Source organism: Harpegnathos saltator, unplaced genomic scaffold (assembly GCF_003227715.2).
Source record: "Harpegnathos saltator strain DR-91 unplaced genomic scaffold, Hsal_v8.6 scaffold714, whole genome shotgun sequence".
NCBI lineage: Eukaryota > Metazoa > Arthropoda > Insecta > Hymenoptera > Formicidae > Harpegnathos > Harpegnathos saltator.
In genome coordinates this window covers 443049-455430 of record NW_020230554.1, presented here as the reverse complement: position 1 = coordinate 455430, position 12382 = coordinate 443049, and the positions used below count along the sequence as shown (strand labels likewise).

General features: G+C 46.4%; 1 protein-coding gene across 9 annotated transcripts in view; it reads left to right on the top strand.

Annotated features, from left to right (window-relative positions):
• Positions 1 to 418: 418 nt before the first annotated feature.
• The window catches only part of Lar (tyrosine-protein phosphatase Lar), a 291572-nt gene continuing 279608 nt past the window's right edge, over positions 419 to 12382 (top strand). For all 9 annotated transcript variants that reach the window (XM_025305793.1, XM_025305796.1, XM_025305792.1 and 6 more), the window contains exons 1-2: positions 419 to 622; positions 2399 to 2505. The gene's annotated coding sequence lies outside the window, so the exon portion shown is untranslated. The remainder of the gene's footprint in view (positions 623 to 2398; positions 2506 to 12382) is intronic.

Sequence of the window (12382 nt, the reverse complement as noted above, 5' to 3'; positions counted from 1 at the left end):
TTGGTTTGCACTTGGCACTTTGCATTGACTAATTCCAATTTAACAACACGCCTTTTCACGGTTCGGTTCGTAATATTCTCTGAAATATAAAAGAGAACCGACATTCACATCGGATACAGCGGTCGGTACGGCAGACCGCTTTCAACCTTTATCTGCCTAACGCAGGTAACATTTTCAATTCGGGCGTATCGATATTGCCTCATTTTTACAAATTCGGTGAGAAGTCGATTCAAACTATGCGCAGTTGTATAAAAAAAGTTCAGACCATCTACCGAGCAGCGGGTGAAGATTTTTCCGGTGAAATAAGAAACCGATTCGCGCAGAGATTATATCGAGTCGCGTGACAGTTCCCTCTCCGTCGCTCCGGCTGGACGGAGTATTTTGCTTTCGCGCCACTAGATGGCAGCAAGTGCCGCGAGTACAACATGGACGCCTGGCATTGGCATCGCCATGGCAATCCTTTTGGCAGCTTCCTAACTATCGCCTTTTTTATACATTTTACACGAGTTTTTTGATATCAACGCATAGGTACAGTGAATGTGCGTGCGTGTACGTTATGACGTAACTGCGGTGCAGTGACCGCGGAGGCGCCCAAAAGAGCGTGGTAAACGTGAAAAGTGCGGTGAGTGTTTCTCGCGTTGGTTGCTTACAGTAACAGCTACTCACTTGTTTCGCGTCGATTTGTTTATAAAAGTCTCGGATATTCTTATCGCGACCTTTCTCGATCTTATGAGCAAGCGCGTCTTTCGAAACGACGAGCGATAATCGCCTCGGATGACGCCAAAACGTGTTGTGCTCCAAAGTATCAGTGTGTATATAACCTTTTCACATTTCACACAGTGTTCGGCTCTTTCGATTTCGCTGTACACGCGACATACGTTCCGGGTTTTCTCGTTGGCTCGTGTATGTCTCGTATCGTTGGTGCAGAGGGATCCTTGTGCGGTTTCACCGTCGCTTTTATTTTACGCGACGAGTGCATTCGAGGGGACGATATAACAGTGTTTGTAAACAATCGGGGGATTGACCCGTTGAATCTCTCAGAAATGTACAAACCCAGATGCTCAGTTCAGTATCACTGTCTTGTCCATCAACAGTCCACTCTGTGCATCTGTCTTGTACCTGTATCAGTTGATCGCTGACTGTATTCCATATTGTACTTGTAATAATGTTGTCAGTAGTTTTTCCACTTGTACCAGATTTTCTAATATGAGAATTGATGAGACATCTTATGTCTTACTATAGCAGGATGTGTTTTACCTGTTTCTACTGCTGATCTTGCGATTGATAAATTGAGAACTCGGTGGACTTGTATCGTAGCAAACAAAATATATGAGTCATTCAAGGTTTCGTTATCTTATCTAGCAAACGATACATAATATTTGGATCAAATATTTTTATTTCCTTGTTATCTGTAATGGTCAGTGTAGTTTTACAAGACCTGATAAACAAGGTTTTAAGAATAACATTCTGTATCCATTCCTGCATAGTTGCATATACTGCAAGTACACAAGTGATGTCAAAGCTCGCAGTGTGTGACTGACAGAGAGATAGCCAAATGAGAGAGAGAGAGAGAGAGAGGGAGAGGGAGAGAGAGAGAGAGAGAGAGAGAGAGAGAAATAATTACAAGTTTGTGTTACAAACTCCAGTCTGACCATATTTACGACCAATATTTAAATCTTTTAAATAATTAAATCTTTACGTCGTCCTATTTGTCGAAACGATAGATTCCACCTCTGATTCATGAGATAGAGCCAGACGGTATTTTTATCGTCGTACAAACATCTGTGTCCGTCGGCTAATATCAGTCCGGATTTGCACTCATTTAGAGCCGGGATTGTTTACCGACTCCTCGACATTGTGTCGACAGTATTCGCGTGTGCGCGTCGTTGACGCGTCGGTGAATAAACCAGCGTCTCCATGGCAACCCGCTCGTTCGTTAGCTGTTAGCGTCGTCACGAGATCGTTTCACGTGTTGTGACAGCTGGACCGAAACGTCAGATCGTGGCCGCAAGATCAAACGAACGTCGCGCGATTGCTCGCTCGCTCGCTCGCTCGCTCGCTCGCTCGTTCACTGGCGTTCAACCTCCAAGTCGTTTTTCCGCGCGTGTCACCGCGTTGTCACGTTGTGACGAACGATTTCCCACGTGTATGTCAACGTGCCGGCGTCGACGTCGTCGTCGTCGTCGTCGTCGTCGTTGTTTTCGTCTCGGAGGAAATCGCGTCGTTAGTTGTCAGTTGCTCGACCGCCATCGCCAGTTGACGGCGCGATCGTCGCTATTCGTTTAAGACGCGTGCTCAAACGCAACAACAATCGCGAAACGTACGTTCCTCGGTAGCACGGAGGAACGTATTGATTTTTCTACCGATATTAACGTGTCTCTACGATGTTTGCTTTCAGGGCGGACCTAACCACATTCAGAGTCTGAATAGCGACACAGGTGCGTACCCACAGGAACGTCCCACAGAGGGATGTTCGAGGTATCCGAGCAGTAGCGACCGACGCACGTATGTTTATTATTATGTTGCTTCTTTATCTTTAGCTTTATTTTCTTCCCGAGACTCTGTCGATCAGGATGACCACACACGTGTACGCGATAGAATTTCGTTTCTCGTGTGTTCTTTTTTTCTCTCTTCTCTTCGAAAGATTACGACTCGATTTTGGCTCACCGTGCGCGAGACGACTCTCTTACGGGATACTTACGGGTTATAATCGTTGTTGCAACAAAAACAATCAACAAAAAGCAATTAACTAATTCCGCGATATTTGCGCGAGAACAGAAGAGTAATAGTCCAGACGGCTAGCCAGTCGTAATTCTTAACAATTGTTATCTCCGCGCGCCGCGGAAAGCATCGCGGGCAATTTTTGTTCTTTTTGCTTGCTTTTTGCGTCACGCTGCCGCGATTAGCGATTTCCAAGAGCATAAATTATATTTTTAATTAACCGTAAATGATAAAGATATCCGAGTTATATGCAATGTTTACGTGGTCATCCAGCGGCTAATAATTTTCTCTCTCGTTATGTACAACACTGTTAGTTTTTGCGCGCACATATATGCAGATTTATTTGTAATTATCCTGTTGCCTCGTTTGCCTGGTTAGCCCACTTCTTCCAACGCTTCGTATAAAGATAGGTTCTTCCGGTGTTTCTCTCTTTGATTCACCAACACTTTGTTTTGGTATATTATTTTCATTCAAACTCAAAGATCTCATGGCAAGAGGCAAATTATTTATATCAAAATGACAAATACAACGACGGAAGCTTATGTGAGTACATTTCTCGTTTTTTGAGTTTATGTAAATTTTACATACATTATTATGAGTTATAATACAGTATATGCAATCGTGCATATTTTGTTGCATTTCATTTTTATTTTTGTTTACTATATTTAACTGGAAAAGAAAAGAGAGAATTTTGTATAGTATACCTTTATTAAAAAAGAGAGAGAACCTATACTAATATAGAGGCGGTTACTGTGAACAGTAAGTATACTAATTAGTGACACCAATGATACATTTAAGTCTATCGTCCACGTCCCGATATCGACAATATATTTTCCCCCAATTCTCGAGCAGTACGACTTCGTTTGTGACGATTATTGTGTACGAAACAATTTTTATTGTTCTATTGTATAATTTTAGAGCATCACCCGTTAAAACTGATGCAATAAAGTTTTGATGTATAATAATTTTAACTTGATACAAGCATCGTAACGTACGTGTACAAACGCGAACACGTTTTACCAAATAATTAAGTGAGACATTGCATATACAAGTGGAAAATGATTGCGTTACGTTTGTTGCGCGCATAATGCAGGTACAAACGTAATGAAGCCGAGAAGGATCCGTAGAACATTTTACCTCTCTGCTTTATCAATATACCTTCATCACGATATTAATCAAGACGAAAGATGTTTTATGCCGCGATGTAATGTATACATACACGAGGATACTTTGCCGATACTTGCGAAAGAAATTAAAACTGTATTAAAAAGTTTTAATAACTCGTGTTGCTGCCTGCTATCTCGGTATATCAACGGTTGTTTCTACTTACCTACCGACCAGTGTCGACCTTTACCGATAGTTTTATTATACCGACACAATTTAGTTGTTTGTTTATTTGTAACGGAAAATTTTGTGCACCTCCTGTCGAATATTCAACGGCCTCGCTTTATAACCGCGCGCGGACGCATTATAAAAGTAAAAAAATTTAACGCTCTTCAATTTTACTAGTACCAAGTAGGTAGGGATCTGTAACGTCGCTTTACCGAGTTCTATCGCGGCATACAACATCTTTTCTGGTTACTTGCAAATGGTAGTAAGTTCTCTCGTACCGACGGTACATCGATCGCTGCGTGCTTACCCTCGATTGCACTCCTGCCGTTATCGACTTCCACCCTGTCCCACCATGTCGATAATAATCCACCTCCCCGGTGGTTACAAAACATTCTCTGGTTCAGCGAAGCGCACCTACAAATTTTCTACCGTCGAGCGATCGTAAAAGATTTCTACCGCTGCTTATCGGTAGAAAATTTATCGTTGCACAGTAATTTATAAAATATTGCTGCGGTACAGAACGAAGTGTAAAGATCCATTTAATTGGCAATTGGTAAATAATGGCTGCAACATCGCCGCAACTTTCGTAAGAGGAAATGAATTCGATTTATACAGATCTACGGATAATTAAAGTAGCGGTAATTGACTTTACATGCTTTATTGAATAGTACAGACTGTGAAACCGTTGTTTCGTTGGCTGAATCAATACGACGCGCTTATGAACGAGCTACGCGTACTAAGCAAGATACGCATAAGTAGCTCGGGGGGGGCCGGGGAGGGGCGTACTTTTTCTTTGATTAATTACGTCTCGCGTACACTCATCGAGTTAGGCTCTCATGAACATGAAAGGCTTTGCTATTCACAGCGGAGCTGTGCGTGTATGTAGGCGGCGGTGAACAGACAGTGAGAGAAAAGGAAAAGGGCGAGAGGTACACGTGGAGTGGGTGTGGTGGCTCGTGTGCGGATTGCGTTCTCGCGCACACGAGCGCGTCGACTTCCCGACCGCGCGTTGTCGGGTATTATTTTTAATCACTCAATAGTCCGCTCGAACGCCCGAGTGCGAATCTCGAGGCAATGCGATTATCCGTAATTGGATTACGTTTGACTTCCACCTGTTTTCATGCAGATACGTTCGTTTCTTTTCGCATCGCCGGTAACGTCGGGTTGCCAATATCGTTTTTCCCCGTCTGCTTTTTTAAAGGAGCAATTCGCGCGTGCTAACTCTCGGCGGCTCGATGTAATTCGCGATGTAATTTAACGAGTCTATATCTCCCGGCGAAAGAATATGTTTGAATTGCAACGCCGTTCCCACTTGCGGGTAACTCCTCTCCGCATCTTTATTGGAAAAAAGAAGAAGCCAGACAGACAGACACACACACACACACACACACAGAGAGAGAGAGAGAGAGAGAGAGAGAGAGAGAGAGAGAGAGAGAGAGAGAGAGAGCTTTCTTGGAATTCGCGAGGAGCCGTCGGCTTCTGCGGATTTTTATCAACATCCTCTTATCCTTTTTAAATTGACCCTGAATTATGAATTCCCGGTCGCACGGGAGAAAGTCCCTCGCGTATATTGTGTCAAAGGGGCGAGGGGGTCTCGCGAGGGGGCGAGTAAACCAACAGCCGATAATCGATCATTCGACTCAGTAATTCCATTCACGACGCATATAAAAGAAAAGATAGGCATCGTGAACTTTCATCGTCAAGACGAGTGACGTGTGTCCTTTACGTCGGAGCGTTGCGTCGTGTTTTATAACGTGAATTAAGTGGAACCATTATCCACGGTTTCTATTTCACGCCGCTCTTTCTGCTCCATTATGATCCATTGAAATAGCGTTTCGTTAAATTTACACCTCGTTACTTCATTTCCGCTCTATCTCCTTTTCACGATTCGACAACATTTCTCGGGTTCTCGCGCGTCACGCCATTGTCGCACGGAGAGAGAGAGCCTGTGGAAAGAGAAATTTCTGTAGCTGGTATTTCCCAGCAGGATTCGAGGAAACTGTGAAACATTGTGAATATATCGGGGCTGGATGAGGTTTCCTCTTAATGAGTGGGAGTTTTCCAAGCTAGCGGATGACGTTAATGAAAAAGTGACTAGTTTCGTGTGTAGGATATAGCGAGCTTGCCTCACCATTGGACTTTAACCGCATTGCCGGATGAACTGAACCGGGCGAGAGGGAGTCCTGCTGGAGGCGGCGAGTAACTGACCGCAAAAGCGACGACGAGCTTTTTTTTTTTATTTATTTCTGTCTTCTTCTACGCGGAGAGCCCATTCGTTCATTAAACCCGGCCGCCCATGCAACACGCTCGCGCGCTAAACTAAAGTCGCTCGGCGCTGAGTTTTCTCGGACCGTATGGCACATCTCTCATTCTGTCTCTTCGCCGGCTCGAAACTCCTTGCCTCCTTCCTTCCTCCGAGCTATCCGCTGGTGTTTCTAGTGAGCTCGGTAACTCGGAAATGCGTGTGTCTAAATTGAAAACGTTTCAGACTCACTCTGAATAAAAGATCTGCTTACAGCAGGAGCTCTGGAAGTATCCCTTATCGATTTTGACGAGCCTGGGATAGATACATCGTGGAGAGGACAAGAATAAGAGATATCTATTTTTACAAGACCTTTTTCGCGGACGTTTAGGGGATAAAACAACCCCTCATAGCTGCTTTTATATCCCGACCCTTGGTTGTTAGTTTTACGTACGAATTTAAACGTTTTTATAAGGACGAAAATTGGTGAGATCTTTACGGCAAATTCAGGCAGATTCATTTAGTAAAATTATTTTCAGAGATTGCCTTTTTAAGGTAGCGGCAGTCGTAGAATTTAACAGCGCTCGAAGTGGCTGCAGACGTCCGTGATCGGACGAAACGCGGCACTGGTTCTGTCCGACCGTGCGCGTCTGTAACTACTTGCAGCGTTACGTTTATAACTCGCATCTCGGAAACGCGATGTCGGAAAATAATTTTATTACACACGGTTGGATTTGACGTAAAATTCTCCGGAAAAATGTTCATCTTTGGAAAAAATTTTCAGTTTCGTAAAAATAACGAAGAGCGAGGATGCAGAATCGGCTTTGAAAGTTGTTTCAATCCCTAGACGCGCTGAGAGACCCTCATTAAACACTCATTCCATAATTTCTTCATTTCAGCCTCTCTACAATATATCTGAGACTTGACAAAATCAATGGAGGATTACGCGACATGTACATGCATAAAGTAGAACGTTTTAATGACTCGTTTGAAAAGTAGAGCAAACAATATTTTAACGAAGGATAAGTGGGCGAAATGAGTGAACCAACTTGGTGTTATCTCTCTTGGCGTCTCGCCCACTTTTATTATTGACGTTCTCTACTCTTTCTCAGACCTTCCCTCCCTTTGGCTCACCGCCGATGGAAGTACGATTTGCTCTACATTCTCCAAGAATTCGCAGTCATTATCTTAACACGCTTCGTTTTTTTTTCCTCCCCTATAACTAATTCTCGCACGCCTCGTCTGAGATCTGGAGCGCATATTCGCGGCGCGGGCCGGTCGTGTTATAAAACTCCCAGTTTCCATAGCTGGGCGAGATTGAAAGCTACCGAGGTGGAAGTAAATCCGAGAACGCGTTTGATCTTAAACCGTCCAAACTATTTTTGATGCCGACACAAGCTCGCTTTGCTTCGCTCTTAGTCCAAAGGGGGAGAGAAGGAGAGAGAGAGAAAGAAAGAGAGAGAGAGAGAGAGAGAGAGAGAGAGAAAAAGGTCGGAGAGAGAGAATGAGAGAGAGAGATAGGGGGGGGGAGAACGTGGCTCTTTCATTGATTAATACACCGAGGCGCCGGCACTTAAGCCTGAGGCTGTATGCATTTAATTACGTAATGTCAGACACACGGTGTAACTAAATAAACACGCGTGCAACACAGCGCAACGGGTGGATGCGTGGGGAGTCGCAGTTTGACGCAGAGGTGGTAAGCATCTGCACCTGCGAATCTTTCAGCGGCGGTGGCAGCGGCGGCAGCGGCGGCGGCGGCGGCGGCGGCGGCGGCGGCGGTTACTTTGGGGGCACGTATGCGAAACTGCACGCATCGAGGCTGAGCGATGGTGTAACCAGTCCGGCCTGGGGCTAATGTTTCGGTAGCGGCACCCCAACCTTTACTCTCTCGTCCAAACGCGTTTTCCCTCCGCGCGGTTCCATCCTCTCTCCCTTCGCTCTCTTCGTTCCGCCCATAGGTCGTCCTATGCCCGTGCACTACTTGGCAGCTGCCTCTTCCTGTTGGCTCTCTCGTGCTAATTAATTAAAGGACACCCGAGAGACGGCGACCGTAGCCGTGGCAGTATAGCGAGGAAAAACACACCTGCCGAAGTCGGCCCGTTCTTCAAACGCCATAATGCTACTTTGCAACGTCCGATTGTTTTAATATCGATCGCGAATATTCTCGTTCTGCGTCAAGTGTCTTCGATAATTTGACGAGCCCGTCACACGTCTCTCGTCCGCCTGCGTCCGTAGAACGGTAACGTCTGAATTTACAAAACGCGATGAATTACAAAACGCGATCGAAGAGTCTGACGCGAGAAGTCACGTTTTAAAACCTCTTACAACATCAAGACGGCAGTCGAGTTATCGCCGTGCTAAATTTGCAGAATGTCAATTTGGCGCGTCGCATAAATAAGTTTCCACTTTTGTTGTCTTGCATCGCGTTGTTGTTTCGCGCGATCGGAAACCCTTCAGTCCTGACGTGAACGACCGTGCCGCGTCGAGAAAGAAAGGGAAATGCCATTTCGACAAAACCGAGCGACACGCGGTTTCATTACTGTCACTTAAGACTTAAGCCCGGCTTAAAGTCCGCTCCAAACGATCGTGGGATTTGCCGTGTTAAAGCTAAGCCACCAAGAAGCGCCGTGACGGTAAGGATACAGCAAAACAGACCGCCATTCGCACAGCGCATCCACTTTAGAGTTTCCGCAAAAGTTGTTCGTTTAACATTGTTCGCGCATAAATTCGGCCTCGCGAAACTCACGCGACAGATTACATACTCTGTTTTCTTTTTTTCGCGAAAATAGTTTTAATCGCGTCGGCAGCCCGACGTTTCTTGTCTAGACGATTCTCGGAATGCTTTGTATAAATAATAATCATTAATTATTTCGAGGAGATTGAGATTTTCAGATGTCTTATTGGAGGTATGAAGGATCTTACTGAACGATTTCTTAGTTTCGATATGTTTTAAACAGACCGTTCAAATGTTTACTTTACCATGAATGATATTTAATTATATGTAATGGCATATAATTATATATGTGTGTGTACGTGTATATATGTGTGTGTATAGACACGCACACATACACACACACACACACATATGTGTATATATATATATTCCCATGACTTTGTTCATAAATTTATAGGACAGATTAAATTGACTTTATACGTTAAACGGCGAGATGCGTGTGTGAGCCTCGGCTCATAGAAATGATAATTATTTACCGGATTGCGCGAATGGCGAATTCGTGCTGTTTGTGTTGTACAAACGCGCGCTTGTGCACCTATGTGCGTACAACCGCGGAAGTTTATACGAATGTAAAATATGTCATATGTGTTAATATATGATGAGATTATATTGCGGACAAATAGAGAGAAGTGTTCTACCGCAGCGGCCAGCGGATAATATCGAAATGCGTGAATCTCGTATTACCCTTTTTTCTCCCTTCTCTCTCACTCTCTCTCTCTCTCTCTCTCTCCCCCTCTCCCCCTCTCCCCCTCTCTCATTCAATCGGATATCCATGTACAAGAGCTCAGCTAGAATATGTATAATTGAATTTGATAGGAAACTCGTCGAATATAACGAGCGCGAATCGCTGCCAGAAATTTTACAGCGAGCGATAAATCGCCCTTCGTTTCGGCGGCACGCGCGCGGCGAAGTCGTGCGGCAAAAATGCCGAATGTTCTTATCTCGTCTTATCGGCAATTCAGGAGCCACCTTTCTTCATTCGCCGCTTTATCACGCGCGCTCTCGCTACGGGAAACCGCGTTGCCTCGTTCTTCAGACGGCAGGGCCGACTTCAAACGCTCATTGAAATTTGTAGAGCGCGCAAGGGGCTACTCGGGCCGGAACGCGAGGCCGCCGAGCTCGAGTTTTGCTTTCAGCGTCGATATTTCACCTAGTGCCTAGTTAGGAAAAAGTTGACCGGATGATGGCTAGGTCAACAATTCTTTAATTCCGAGCCGCGATCGAGCGCGCGAGGTAGCGAGTTATTATTCTTGACGCGCGCGGGATATAAAGTTCCGCGCGGCTTGGAAAGGATCACGCGCCAGCGGATAGGCGCGAGAAACGCGGCTGGTCTGATCGACGAAGACGGCAAATGACTGACGAGACATTGGACGACAGTGCCGCGAATGCGATAGGCAGCGCGGCGCGGCGCGGCGGGGCGAGATGTTTTTGCGCGGCCGGCTGCGCGCGGTTAGATGCGAGACACGCGTCGTTATTATACCCTCTATCGTATTCCCTCGTGCCAAAGTACAATCTAATTTACGTCGGGCCTCGTCCGCGCGCGCGCGCGCGCGCGCGCGCTCGTACCGGATACTCCCGATGCCTGATAAATTATGCACGAGAATCGCGGCCATCGCGACTCGCGGAATTGTATCGAGTTTTTGCGCGCCTCGCGGTCTCGCGTTAAATATTAACAAGCTCGCCTCCGAGCAAGGTGCGCGCTAGTTGCACATTACGCGCGACGTGTCACGCTGCGTTTGGCCGGCCCGGACTCTTTGTTCGCTCATCAGATCCGGCGCGGTAATTAGATCGCGGGACTAAATTCCCATGCGCAATTTTGAGCCGCGTGTTAAAGCGTTGCTTGCGAGGAGGAAAAATTACGCGGAGAGCAAACTTTCCGCGCGTGACACGTCGGCGAGGCGCCTCGATTATCGATTTATCATTCTTCTTCGTCCGTGGATTCTCTCTTGGTCCATATTTCCCGGTTGCATATTACGTAGATAGTCATCTTGCCGTCGCTTTAAAACGCCAGCAGTCAAGCGATAAGGTTGGGCGGCGGCAGGGCGGAAGCGGGGCCGGGGAGGGGGAGGGGAACGGATGGTGGGTAGGGGAGAATTGAACGAAACAGACGAAACGCGACGATTTTTGCATCACACACAGTGTCGTGTTCGATGTATTCTCATGGCGTATGTGCGTCGCTTTAACAAAAGACACGCCGCACAAAGACACGCCCGCGGCACTTGTCGCGTGCTGGTTCCCGCTCAGAAATCGAAAACCGGAGCGATAAACGGGAGAAATCCGATTCTCCGACAGATTTATTAAAAAAAATCTCATTTGGAGGAAGAAGCGGCCCGTGTGTGTTTGTGCGTGCGAGAGAAATTCAGCTCTGTCGAGTGCCGGAGTGCGGGATTGTTTCTTTGAAAATAGCCAACAACGAAAATCCGATAACCCTGTCGAATTTTGCGGAGCGGACTTGAACGGTTGTTGCGAAGCGACGAAGCGCGATCGTCGTCGTTAACGATCGATATGACGGACGAGAGATGTCAATTGCGCGATTGGGACGCACGAATGACGCACGATACGCGAATTGGCGTTGTCCAGTCGAGGAAGCGCTCCAAGCGAAGGCTTGGTCCAAGGGTCTGTTCGCATAATAGTATTAATATCGCGCCAGTGCTCACGATAGAACAGGAGCCGTGCAATCATCGGCACGCGAGACTGCGCCCTGTTACCATCGGCGATAAGGACTACAATCGCGACGTGGAGAGCGACCGACCGACCGACAACTCGGTAGTTTCCATTCACGAGCCCGACAAAACAGCGCGTGTGCTACGGCCGAAATTATTCGTCGTCGTGCTATTTCGCTTTCCTCACGGGAAATTCCCGAAACCCGGTTACTTGCGTCGACATGGAATTTAGTTTGGCTCGGCCTTAATTCACTGCGTAAAATTGCCAGCACTCGGACGTAATGGAACGTAGAGAGAGAGAGAGAGAGAGAGAGAGAGAGAGAGAGAGAGAGAGGGAGAGGGAGAGCGAGAGAGAAAGAGTGAGACAAAGCGGGCGAGGAGGGGAGGGGAACAGCGAGAACGGGAGGGAAAGAGAGTCCGATTCTCGGACACGTGAAAGTAGGGCTGATTTCATTTCCACGAAAACCCCACCGATCAATTGATTCGATTGTCCGAAAGTCCAGTTCTCGCAACGCTCTTTCCTGCAAACTAACGATATTCCCGATTGGCCGGCCGAGCATTATAGAATTGGAATGGTATACGAGAAAATGATTGTATCGCGATGAAAAATCATAGTGTTTCGTGCCGTTGTCGCGTACAAATGTGAACATTCGGAGTTTCCAGCGAGCGAGCGAGCGAGCGCTGGAAGGG